Genomic DNA, 13,667 nt, shown 5'->3' with positions numbered 1-13,667 from the left:
GGGACAACAGCAGCAATCCCAACACCGCTCCGCAACAGAACCAGCAAGCACCTATAGGGATGGAGCAGTTTCTAGCAGCTCAGACTCAGCTTCTCGCCGGACTGACCAACACCGTGGCAGCTTTACAAGCTCAACTGAATAATAACAACAACAACAACAACCAGCAGCAGCCGCCGCCAAGGGACAGGCACAGGGAGTTCATGAGCCATAAGCCCCCGACGTTTTCACACTCTCCGGATCCATTAGATGCTGATGACTGGCTGAAAACAGTGGAGAAGATGCTGAATATCGCCCAGTGTACTGACAGGGGGAAGGTCCTGTATGCTTCAGGACGCCTGGAAGGGCCAGCTGCTGATTGGTGGGATGCTTACACCACCGCACATGCCAATGCTAATGGCATTACCTGGGATGAATTCAGGACTAGCTTCAGAAGTCATCATATTCCTTCTGGGTTAATGAAGCTTAAAAAGAAGGAGTTCCTTGCTCTTAAGCAGGGAAACATGACAGTGGCAGAGTACAGGGACAAGTTTGTCCAGTTATCCCGATATGCTCCCGAGGATGTTGCTGATGATGAGCAGAAGCAAGAGTTGTTCTTGGATGGGTTGATTGGACCGCTCCAATACCAGCTTATGTCGCACACCTTCCCCAGTTTCCAGAAGATGCTAGACAAGGCAATTGGCCTAGAACACAAGAGGAACGAGCTCGGGGAGATGAAGAGGAAATTCAATTCCCAGTCGTCTTCAGGAAGCAACACACGCCCTCGCTTTGCTCCACAGCAAGGGACGCCGTTCCGCGCAGGGGGTCCGAGTGGGAATTATGGGCAGCAGTCATTCCAGCGCCCCGCTCAGCAGTCGTTCCAGCGCCCTAGCCCTCAGTTCCAGCGTCCAGGGATGCAGACTATGCAGACTCCGCGCCCAAGCTTTACGCAGAACCGCCAGATGACCCCTACTGGCACTCCAGCAAGGCCCAATGCTCCAGTGGGTCCTACTTGCTTCAAGTGTGGCGAGGTTGGTCATTATGCCAGCTCTTGTCCTAAGAGAGGTGGACCAGCTACCCCCGTGCAGAACAGCAGTGCTCCTCGGCAGAATCAGATGCAGCAACCGAGGAACGGGAACCAGACCCCACAAGGCAATCAGGGGCAGCAAAGCTTTGTTCGTGGCAAGGTGAACCACATGGAGGCCGAGACTGCTAAGGAGGCTCCAGATGTAGTGCTCGGTATGTTCTTTGTCAACTCTGCCCCCGCATCAGTTTTATTTGACTCTGGAGCATCGCATTCTTTTGTCACTAGTCATTATGTAGCAAAACATAATTTACCCATGCATACCATGAGGCGTCATATGCTAGTGAGTTCACCTGGTGGATCAATGAAGGCTCAATACATCTGTCCACAAGTTAAGCTGAGGATAATGGGTATAGAATTTCCGGCTGATCTTATCATCCTTGAGTCCAGTGGAATTGATGTAATTCTGGGAATGAGATGGTTAGCCGCTTTTGATGCAACGATTCAGTGTGCCAAGAGGACAGTTCTGCTGACAGGTCCTGATGGAGAGAAAGTGGAGTTTGTAGCTACTCTACCCTCAGCAGCAGATTGTGCAGTTAATCAGTTGGCTGGAAAATCCTTGGAAGATATCAAAGTGGTGTGTGACTATCCGGATGTGTTCCCCGACGATTTACCAGGTATGCCACCTGACCGCGACATTGAATTTTCTATTGATCTTTTACCTGGTACTGCACCTATCTCCAAACATCCTTATAGAATGTCGGTTGAACAATTAAAAGAATTGAAACAACAACTAGAGGAATTATCAGCAAAATAGTTTATTCAGCCTAGTTCATCACCATGGGGAGCACCGGTTATCTTTGTGCCAAAGAAGGACGGTACTCAGAGGATGTGTGTGGATTACAGAGCACTGAACGAGGTGACCGTCAAGAACAAGTACCCATTGCCTCGCATTGAGGATTTGTTCGATCAGATGAGAGGAGCCAAGGTATTCTCCAAGATTGATTTGCGATCGGGATATCATCAGATGAAGATCAGGCCGTCTGACATACCCAAGACCGCTTTTACTTCCAGATATGGTCTCTTCGAGTACACGGTAATGTCGTTCGGGCTGACAAATGCTCCAGCTTACTTCATGTATCTGATGAATAAGGTATTTATGGAGTACCTGGATAAGTTCGTTGTGGTGTTCATTGATGATATTATGATTTACTCCAAGAGTGAGGAAGAACATGAGGAACACTTGAGGTTAGTGCTTCAGAAGTTGAGAGAACATCAGCTGTATGCGAAATTCAGTAAGTGTGAGTTCTGGTTAAAGGAAGTCTCTTTCCTTGGTCATATCATCTCCGATGGTGGAATTTCAGTGGATCCAGGCAAGGTTAGGGATGTCTTGAAGTGGAATCCGCCACAGACAGTAACTGAGATCAGGAGTTTTCTCGGACTTGCAGGCTATTATCGCAGATTCATTGAGGGATTCTCCAAGATAGTAAAGCCCCTCACTACGCTACTAGAAAAAGGAAGGGAATTCAAATGGACAGAGGCATGTCAGGCAAGTTTTGAGGAACTGAAGAAGAGGTTGACCACAGCTCCGGTATTGGTAATGCCAGATCTACATAAAGGGTTCGACATATATTGTGATGCATCTCGACAGGGTTTAGGTTGTGTTCTGATGCAGGAGGGTCATGTGATCGCCTATGCTTCCAGGCAACTGAGGAAACATGAGCAGAATTATCCGACTCATGATCTGGAGTTAGCCGCAGTGGTTCATGCCTTGAAGATTTGGAGACACTACATTCTGGGGACTAAGTGTCAGATCTATACTAATCACAAGAGTCTCAAGTATATCTTCACTCAAAAGGACCTTAATCTGAGACAGCGACGATGGTTAGAGCTGATCAATGACTATGATCTGGAGATTCACTATCATCCTAGTAAGGCTAATCTGGTTGCAGATGCTTTGAGTCGGAAGGGTCATGCTAACTTAGCCTTAGCATTCCAGCTACCTGACGAGTTGATGAAAGAATTTGAGAGGCTCAACTTGAGCGTCGTTGCGCATACTGAGGGAGCAACGATGGAAGTGGAGTCAACACTAGAGCAAGAGATACGGGCAGGACAGCTTGAGGATGCCAAGGTCAAGGAAACTAAGGAGATGGTAAAGGAAGGAAGAGCCACTGACTTCACGGAAGACTCTCAGGCAACCTTATGGGTCAAAGGAAGGATTTGGGTACCCGATGTGGGAAATCTCCGAGAGGCGATCTTGAAAGAAGCTCACGATTCTGCTTATTCCATCCACCCCGGCAGTACCAAGATGTATCAAGATCTTAAGCAGAAGTATTGGTGGCCCGGAATGAAGAAAGATGTAGCTGCACATGTAGCCATTTGCGACATATGTCAAAAGGTCAAGGCTGAACATCAGAGGCCAGCTGGGTTACTTCAGCCATTGAAGGTGCCGGAATGGAAGTGGGAAGAGATTGGGATGGATTTCATTGTGGGTTTGCCTCGCACCCGAGATGGGTATGACTCTATATGGGTCATCGTGGATCGATTGACCAAAGTAGCCCACTTCATACCGGTAAGGACTACTTACACCGGATCCAAGCTAGCAGAGTTGTATATGGCAAGGATTGTGTGTTTACATGGTGTGCCTAAGAAGATTGTGTCTGACCGAGGTACTCAGTTCACATCTCGCTTCTGGCAGAAATTGCATGAATCTCTAGGCACAAGGCTGAATTTCAGTTCCGCTTATCATCCTCAGACAGATGGGCAGACCGAGAGGACAAATCAAATATTGGAGGATATGTTAAGAGCATGTGCACTGAAGCATGGAGGTAGTTGGGACAAGAGTCTACCTTATGCAGAGTTCTCCTACAATAACAGTTATCAAGCCAGTCTCAAAATGTCACCATTTGAGGCTTTGTATGGTAGAAAGTGCCGAACACCCCTTTATTGGAGTGAGATAGGAGAGAGTCAGTTATTCGGGCCAGAAATTATACAAGAGGCAGAAAGACAGGTCCAGATCATCCGAGAAAACTTGAGGACTGCTCAGTCTCGACAGAAGAGTTATGCTGACACCAGGAGAAGAGAATTGACCTTTGAGGTAGGTGATTATGTGTATCTCAAGGTATCGCCCATCAGGGGTATGCGCAGATTCAAGGTCAAAGGGAAGCTATCACCCCGATTCATCGGTCCGTTCAAAATTCTTGAGCGAGTGGGACAGGTAGCCTATCGATTGGAGTTGCCTAATCAGTTGTCGGATGTACACGATGTGTTCCATATCTCACAGCTTAAGAAGTGCCTCCGAGTTCCCGAGGAACAGTTGCCAATGGAGGAATTGAATGTTCAGGATGATCTCACTTACACGGAATACCCCATTAAGATTTTGGATACTTTGGAAAGGGTTACAAGGAATCGGACGATCAAAATGTGTAAGGTTCAGTGGAGTCACCATACAGGGGACGAGGCAACTTGGGAAAGAGAGGACGAGTTGCAGAAGGAATTTCCCCATCTCTTTGCAGGATCTTCCGAATCTCGAGGACGAGATTCTTCTTAAGGGGGGTAGGATTTGTAACACCCAAAATTTTGAATAATTTAAATTTATTAAAATTTGCTCAAATTAGGGTGTCATTTAAATTCTAGGCATTTAATTTCATTTTCTTTAATTCAATTAAGTCATCATAGGATTTATTTGTGCATTCATGCTGGTGCATTTATTTTGATTGCTTGAGTTTGAATCAAAGTTTGAATTTCCAAATTTAAATTCAAATTTCAAACCTTTTCCTTTTTCTCTTTCTTTTTCTTTTTCCTTCTTCTCCTCCTGGGCCGAAACTTCTTTCCCCTTCCCTTTCCCTTTCTTCTTTCGGCCCAGCCGCAGTATCCCCACCGGCCCGCATCAGCTCCGCCGGCCCTCCTCCTTTTCTTCTTCTCGCGGCCCAGCTGCGCCGGCCCAGCTCCCCGCCTCCGCAGCTCGCCCGCTCGCCCGCTCGCGCTCCCTCCGCGGCCCGCGAAGCGCCGGCCCACTGCTCCGCCCCGGCCTGCCGCTGACCCGACGCCGCGCCGCCCGCGAACGCGCGCCGGCCCACGAAGTCGCGCCGGCCCGCCACCCACCTTCTCCTTCCTCCGGCCGGACTCCGCTCCGTCCCGCAACCGCCGCTCCGCCATCTCCGGAGTCCCGCCGGCCCCCGCTCCGATTTCTTTGGGGATTCAAACTCGGGGCTCTATCTCCAAGCCCCTATAAAAGCCGCCGCCTCCTCCCGGTCTCCTCCGCCAAGCACCAGCACCGCAGCTCACCCGAAACCCTAGCCGCCCGAGCTCTAGCGCCGCCGCCCCTTCCCCGCCGCCGTTCGCCGTCTCCGGTGAGCTCCCGTCAGCGAGAACCCCCAAAATGAGTTCGCCCCACCCTCCTCTTTCTTCTGGTGCCTTCCGCGCGTTAAACCGTGCACCGTGGTGTGATTTCGCCCAACTCCGGCGACCCGCCGCCGCTCGCCGTCGCGCGCCGCCGCCGCTCTGGTTTCCGCCGCCGTCGCGAGTCGTCGTCGACCGCAGCCGTCGGATCAAGATCCGACGGTCAATCGCGGGTCAATCAGGCCGCGTACCGGTCAACCGAGCCGCGCCGCGCTGCTTTTGCACTTAAGCCCCCGCCTTTTCCGCAAATCCACCCGCGGTCCAGATCGCGTTGAAAATAATTACAGATCTGCCCTCGCATTTTTCGGTTTAACCCTTGAGCTTTCCAGAAATCAACCCGCCATCCGGGTTTGATGTTTTTACGCGTCAGACCCTCGGTTTATACGCATAATTATGTATAAGCCCTCGGTTTTCGCGGATAGGCCCTAAAAGTTTGGTTTTTCTCACAGAAAAGTCCCTGGATCTTGTTTTAATCATATCTTTTGCATCTTAACTCCGTTTTTCGCGTTCTTTATATCCACGTGTTCATTTTAAAGCGTAGATCATCTTTTAAAGCTTATTTTTCTGTTTAACTATGTTTGGTGTACTGTTTTCTTACTTTTGCCCATGTTTGCTTGTATGTGCTCGTGTGACGCGTGTAGACGCCCCTCAGTTCGAGGGAGTTGCAGATCAAGCCTTCGAGGAGTACGAACAGCAGGAGCAAGGCCAAGAAGGCAATTCGTGTCCTTGATCACTACCTTGTTGTCCTATACACCTTTACTTTCTCGTACTCAACATTATGCCATGCACATGTTAAGATTAAATTGAGGGGTCCCAATTAAGGTTCGCCTAGATTGATTTACCTTTGCCTTGACCAACCGGTTTACTTTATGTTGGGTAGCTCATGCTTAGTGCTTACTTGGTACATGGTGGTTTAACTAAACACAATGATTAATCTTGCTTTACTCCTGTTATACCTTTCATTAAGACAAGATCATTATTTGTTAATCGGAACATGGAGAACCACCCAGGAAAACAGTGCTACCACAAGACTAAATGGCTCTGGTCTTGGCTGATTAATTAGAAACCTTAGTCTAGGGTGACCTTACTCGTGATGAGGCAAGAGGGGGGACTGAGTCGTTGCACTTTACCTGGGATGGGTGGTGCACGCCAGACACCGAAACCTTAGCGGGTTACCACTGACTAATGAATCTTTGTAAAGGCCTCATAGCGTCCCTATGCAATCACACCTCGAAAGTGTGGTATGGTGCCTTGCAAACACCGCATGGTTGGGTCCAAAGTTCTTTTGAACTTTTACGCGACTTGTGGGTAAAGATGTGCCACCTCTGTAGAGTGTTAATCTGATCGATCAGCCGTGCTCACGGTTAAGAGCGGCCTGGACCCTCACATGATAATAATATCGGAAGATGGATTTAACTTGTTATCATTTCATGCATATGTTGTTTACTTTATTTATGATCATGTTTAATTTCGGGTGGTATGAACTTATACTTAGTTAATTGCTAATAAAACTTGACCAACTTAATTAAAAGCAAATGCTAATTATGCCTTAGCCATACCTTGAATTAGCCTTAGACTACACTACTCCCCACGACTTGTTGAGTACCAACCATAAGTGTACTCACCCTTGCAAAACCGCTGTTCAGACCAAGATAATTGGGAAGAGGAGTACCTACACGACTTCGAGGAGTTCTAGGCGTACGTTTCTTCAGTCAGCTGCCTATGGAGTCGTCGTCATCTTTGGAGTTCCGCTGCGTAATAATTAGACTTTGTGGTTTATTTGAGACTTTCAGTCATGTAATAATGGTTAATACTCTCTTTATTCGATTTAGCACTGTCTTTGTTATTCACTATTGTCATACATGTGTGTAACTTGATCCTGGCGCACATGTATTTAATGCACTCGATTTTGTCCTTAAAATCGGGTGTGACACAACCCAACTCAAAGATTTCTCAAGAATCACTCAAGTCTTACATCGAGAGGTTGGAGATAGCTTTTCTTGTCACTACATGATGTCAAAGGTGTGTGTAACAAGCCACCCACCAAGGTGGGGGCCAAGGGGTATAAATACCCCAACAAACCAGAAACTAGGCGTTGGAGCTGATCAAACCGATCAGACCAGTTGCTAGACCGGTCTAGTTTGAAAAACTAGCCGTTGCCCTTAGATTGGTCACACCAGTCTGCCACACCGATCAGACCGGTTTGGATGAGTTAGGTGTTAGCTCCCTAAACCCCAAGACCGGTCAGACCGGTCTGCCAAATCGGTCAGACCGGTTTGGCTGATTTAACCAAAAACTCTCAAACACTCATTCTCGGTCCACCCACTGGTTGAACCGACCATTGTTAGCTAAGCAGGGATAGTTAGCTGACTCAAGTGTTTTCTTAAGGCCAATCTCACGTAAGTCAACTAAGAGCACTTTTGGTGTTGTCAATTAGCTAATGTTGCATCCGTCTTGATAGTATGGTATACCTATACTCAAGAATAAATATAAACACTATATCATCCACTTGAGCTTGTAAGTCTTCATCCATGCCATACTTTGATCAATAGTCACTTGAGGACTATCAACATAGCTATCATCACGAGCACATCCATCTTGAGCTAGTGACTTAAGATTTTCCCTTGTTCATGATAAGATATACTAGAATCCTTAAGTCACTCCATTTTATCAATGACAATAGATTAGATGTATTGCATTGCTTCTCTCGGTAAGGCTTAGATATGATACTTCAAAACCACCCAGATACTAGCCACTTCACCTTAACAAAATGCACATAATCCATGCCGTAGCTTGACCACAGCTTGCTTAGTCCCTCACTCTAGTACCTCGCTTGATTTCTTCACCTATTTTTGCCACTTTGAGTTTAGCTTTCCTTTTGGCACCAACAATGAAATCCCATTTGAAATCCTCTTCAAATGCTTTGTTCGTGATTGATACGGAATGTCTCATGAATTGCAAACATCCAATAACAAGACCAAAACGTAACATATAAGCTCATATCTTTTTATCATATGCACATGAAGTCTTGCAATATCCATTTGTCAATATCACTATTTTTTTCTTAATGATCCCTTCACTTGTAAATCAAGCTATCACATGATTTGGAGACTTAGAGATTAACCATAAAATATATCCCCAAGTTTTACTTCACCCTTGCTTGTTATTGATCATATAATTGCATCATGGGATCACATACTCGCTTGCTTTTCTTTATTACGAGCCATATAATACATATTCAACTTATGAGAAAATATCACATCATAAATATGAGAATAAAGCCCTGCTCACAATGTTAAGCAAACAAGCTCTTTAATCATTTTGTCTTTCAATTCACCAAAAACCACTTAGGGGCCTAGATGCACTTTCACAGTGGACGGCGGGTCGGGAGGGCGTCGCCGGGGATCTGGGCGCAGAGGCGAAGGGGCAGCCAGGGATCCGGGGTGCAGAGGCAAACTATGGTGTCGGTGATGGATCAAGGGCTCCGGGGAGACGAGAGGAGGCGGTGGAGTGAAGTGTGGAGGAGACGAGGTGTGGGAGAAGTGGACTGGAGCTTATAACCCCTCCCATTAGTCCCATTTGCAACCGGGACTAAAGGGTGCTTTTCGCATGGGAGATGAAAAAGCACCCTTTAGCCCCGGTTGGTATTACGGGGACTAAAGACCCCCCTTTTTGTTTTTTGCCCCTTTTAATTTATATACTTTTTAAGTTGTTTTGCACTACTGTTGTTAAAAAAAACCTTACATATTTTAAACATGCATAAATATATTAAATTAGCAAGTATATTTAAAATAAGTTTGAATTAGTCATTAATTCTATACTAGTTGACTAAGTTTCTAAAATAATTATTTTAATGCATCATTATCATCAACAAACTCTTCAATTAAATAATTTCCACGCGTAAAAATGCAATTGATGTATGTGGTTAAGTTAACATTGTTTATATTGATTGAATAAAGGTTCACCATAGAGCAATACAATGTAATTCAAATGTTCTGATGGCCATAGAGCATTACATAAAGGTGCACCATATTTAGTGCATTACAATGTAACATTAAAAAATTTCTTCTTGACGAAAGTTCCTTGGTCATGATTGCGGCGTAAGCACGGAACCACTTCTTTGGCTAGCATGATGCTTGGATCAACTTCGATAGCGAATGGAAACATGCCATCAAACTGATCATAATCATCTGACTAGTCTGTTTTGTCCTCGACTCCCATGATTTTTCTTTTACCTGGAAGAACTATATGGCACTTTGACTCCCATGGTTTTTCTTTATCTTCTAAATTTTTTTTGGGTTTGCTAGACATTTCATTCATATAGAAAACTTGATGCAAATCATTGGCAAGGACAAATGGTTCATCATTGTATATAGTCTTGGTTAGGTCCACTATTGTCATTCCATACTGATCCTTTGTTACGCCATCTCCAATTAGCTTCACCCATTGGCAACAAAACACAGGGATGTTCAGCTATCCGTATTTGAGTTCCTAGATCTCCTCTATGAAACCATAATACGAGTCTTTGCTCTTGTTGCTTCTATGGCATCTATACGGACACCACTATTTTGGTTGGTGCTTTTTTTGTCTTGGGCTCTCGTGTAAAATGTATAAGCATTCTTGTAACCTTAGAATTTCATGATTGTGCTAGAAGGTCCCCCGGCTAACCAAATGAGTTGTTCGTAAATTGGAGTTACCCATAAGGTGTTGACGCAACCAAGAGGGAAAAGTATCCATGTGATGACGTATAATCCAGGCATCGAATTTCGTCTGGTATTGGAAAAATAGAATCTTCTTGTGTTCCTCGGTATACGGAGCCACAAAGTCTACCGTGAAGTGTGCTTTATGGAACAAATCACTCTCATTGCTCAAACTTGATTTCCTTCCAAGGGTGCACGTTCGCCATAGCCTCCCCTCGTGGCATGATGTTGGAACCCCAAACGAATTAATTGAGTCAACAAAATTAACATAAAACTCAATGACCTGCTCTATTCCATATCCCTTAGCGATGTTTCCTTCTAGATGGGTACGATTAAGAACGTAGTTTTTTAAACTAACATGAACCTCTCAAAAGGCCACATATTGTGCAAGAATACTGTACCAAGAATAGTAATCTCTTCAACTAGTGAACCAGGAGGTGTTTCATAATATTGAAGAAGGATGGTGGAAATACCAACTCAAAACTGACAAGACATTGCACCACATCGTTTTGTAACTTTAGTAGCTTGGTCGGATCAATTGCCTTCTGCGAAATCGCATTGAGAAATGCGCATAGTTTTACGAGCACCAATCGTACATTCTCTAATAGAATACCCCTCAGTACAACCGGAAGCAACTAGGTCATCAACATGTGGCAATCATGGGCCTTTAGATTTGTGAACTTCTTTTCTTTCATATTTATTATTCCCTTTATATTCGAGAAGCACCCAGATGGAACCTTGATACTATTCATGCATTCAAACATGCTATTCTTCTCTTCCTTGCTGAGACTGTAACTGATAGGACGTAAGTAGTACTGTCCTTTATCTCTCTTTTCCGAATGTAGGTCATCTCATTGCTTCATACGTTTCAGGTCCTGTCGTGCTTCCAATGTATCTTTGAGTTCCCATAACAACCCATGAAGCCTAGCATGTTCACGTAAAAATTCTTTGTCAGGTGCATCACGTCTATTGTGTTGCAGACCTCTAGGATTTTCCAATAAGGTAGCTCCCAAAATATAGACTTCTTCTTCCACATGGGTGCACGTCCGTTATCGTCGTTCGCAACAGGTTCGCTACCAAGACCCTTTCCAAAGACTACCTTACATCCTTTATCATCTCAAATACACGCTTTTCATTACGGTGTGCAGGTTTTTTACGATGGTCTAGCGCCCCTTTTAAATGCATCCCTTTCTTTCTTAACTCGTGGTTAATAGGAAGAAATCAACGATGGCCCATATATACGACCTTACTACAGTGTTTCAAATACATGTTATCTATGTCATCTAAATAGTGGTTGCAGGCCTGATATCCCTTATTTGTCTATCCTAAAAGGCTACTCAGTGCAGGCCAATCATTGATGGTTATGAACAACAATGCTCATAGGTCAAATCTCTCTTGTTTATCCTTGTTCCACACATGTACACCTTCTTATTTCAAGAGCAGTAAAAGTTCATCAACCAACAGTCTTAGGTATACGTCAATGTCGTTGCTGGATTTTTTTGAGCCTTGGATAAGGACCGGCATCATAATGAAATTTTACTTCATGCAGAGCCAAGGAGGAAGGTTGAACATACATAGGGTCACAGGCCAAGTACTATGACCACTACTCAACTCACCGAATGGATTGAATCCATCAGTACTTAAACCAAACCTTATAAACCTTATGTTCCTTGCTTCACTTTCAAAGTCCAGGAATGCTCTATCAATTGATCTCTACTAGGCCCCATCCTCACGGTGTCTCAGCATCTCATCTTGCTTACGTTCATTTTTGTGCCATCGCATCACATTAGCACTCACATTATTTCTGAACAAATGCTTCAAACGTGGTATTATAGAGAAATACCACATCACCTTCACGGGAACTCTCTTCTTAGGAGGTTGCCCCTCAACATCACTAGGATCATCTCGCCTGATCTTCTACTGCGGTGCTCCGCACACAGGACAAGCATCCAATTTCTCATATTCATCACCACGATAGAGGATACAGTCATTAGGGCATGGGTGTATCTTCTGAACCTCCAATCCCAAAGGGCAAACAGCCTCTTTAGCTTCATATGTTGTGGACAGCAATTTATTATTCTCGGGAAGCATGCTCTTTAAAATTTTCAATATCCCATGACATGCCTTATCGGACACACCTTTTTTTCCTTCCATTGCAATATTTCCAGTGTAGTACCCAGTTTTTTATACCCCTGCTTGCAATCTGGGTACAACAACTTTTTGATCATATATCACGTGTTGCAACTTTTTTGATTCCGTCTCAGTTTCATAGTCTTTCTGTGCATCCCGTAGCACCTGACCAAGATCATCAATGGGGTCGTATTCTGCAAACTCTTCTTCATCAACCTCGCCCATTATAGTATCTGCAAAAGCTTGGCCTGCAGCCCAGTTCGGAATGTTGTTATCATCCTCCTCTTCTTCGTCATCTTCTATTATAACCCCTCTTTCTCCGTGCTTGGTGCAAACCAAATAGTTAGGCATGAAACCGTATCTAAACAACTGACTGTGAAGAGTACCCCATGAAGAGTAGTTCTTCTTGTTACTGCATTTGAAGCCTGGACAACATATGAATCCCTTCTCTGGCTTGTTGGTTGTGGCCACTTCAAGAAAATAATGCAAGCCATTAACAAACTCGTTGGTCTGTCTGTCCACGTTATACATCCATTATCGGTCCATCTGCATCGTATTACGTGAAAAATAGACACAGGTCTTCATATTAGATAAAGAATTTGATCAATATTGATAATTTACATTAATCAACCTTCATAAAGATAAAAACAATTCACATGAAAATTACACTAATCAACATTCATATCATTCACTAGGTTGACAAAAATAAAAATACTAGAATTCTGGAACAAGACAATAAAGATACATATACACTAAAGATTACAGATGCTTCATAGTGGACTTCACATTGTCAATTATCCTAAATTAATGGTACAACATATTAGAATGTTTGCCCTCCAAGCCATCTCTATACATGACTCAATTTTCTGCGAAGTCTATGGAGAGTCACCTCCAGTCCTCCAATACCAAAAAATAATGGTAGAATAGAAGAACTTGGAGTCCACAAACTTGGGCTGAGTATCTTAAAAGAATCTTAAAATAATTTTCCAAATGCCTTTTGGAGCCACGTTCTCATAATAGAAGTATGGTGGCATATAATAGCCCGTCTAGGCAAAAGATCTGTTCACTGAGTATGGACTATTTTGGCAAGCCAAAACCAACAAAAACCCAATGGGTCAAGGTCAGTGAACAGATCTCTGCCTGAACAGGCTATTGGGCCACCATACTTCTATTATAAGAACGTGGCTCCAAAAGGCATTTGGAAAATTATTTCAAGATTCTTTTAAGATATTCAGCCCAAGTTTGTGGACTCCAAGTTCTTCTATTCTACCATTATTTTTGGATTCTTGACTCTGTGAACTCCATTATAGAGCGTCTATAGTCTTTTTTAGTGCATCTTTGTTGTCCTGTTCCACAATTGTAGTATTAAATTGACCGGTGTAATTTTCATGTCACTCTAATTTAACATGCAAACTATCCAAAAAATTATATCAATG

General features: G+C 44.2%; 1 pseudogene; it reads left to right on the top strand.

Annotated features, from left to right (window-relative positions):
- Positions 1–200: 200 nt before the first annotated feature.
- LOC140221176 (uncharacterized) lies at positions 201–8,915 on the top strand (annotated as a pseudogene).
- The last annotated feature ends 4,752 nt before the right edge of the window (positions 8,916–13,667 follow it).

Source organism: Setaria viridis, chromosome 9, assembly GCF_005286985.2.
Source record: "Setaria viridis chromosome 9, Setaria_viridis_v4.0, whole genome shotgun sequence".
NCBI lineage: Eukaryota > Viridiplantae > Streptophyta > Magnoliopsida > Poales > Poaceae > Setaria > Setaria viridis.
Note: the sequence above shows the minus strand (reverse complement) of the source record. Positions and strands in the feature narration are given on the sequence as shown.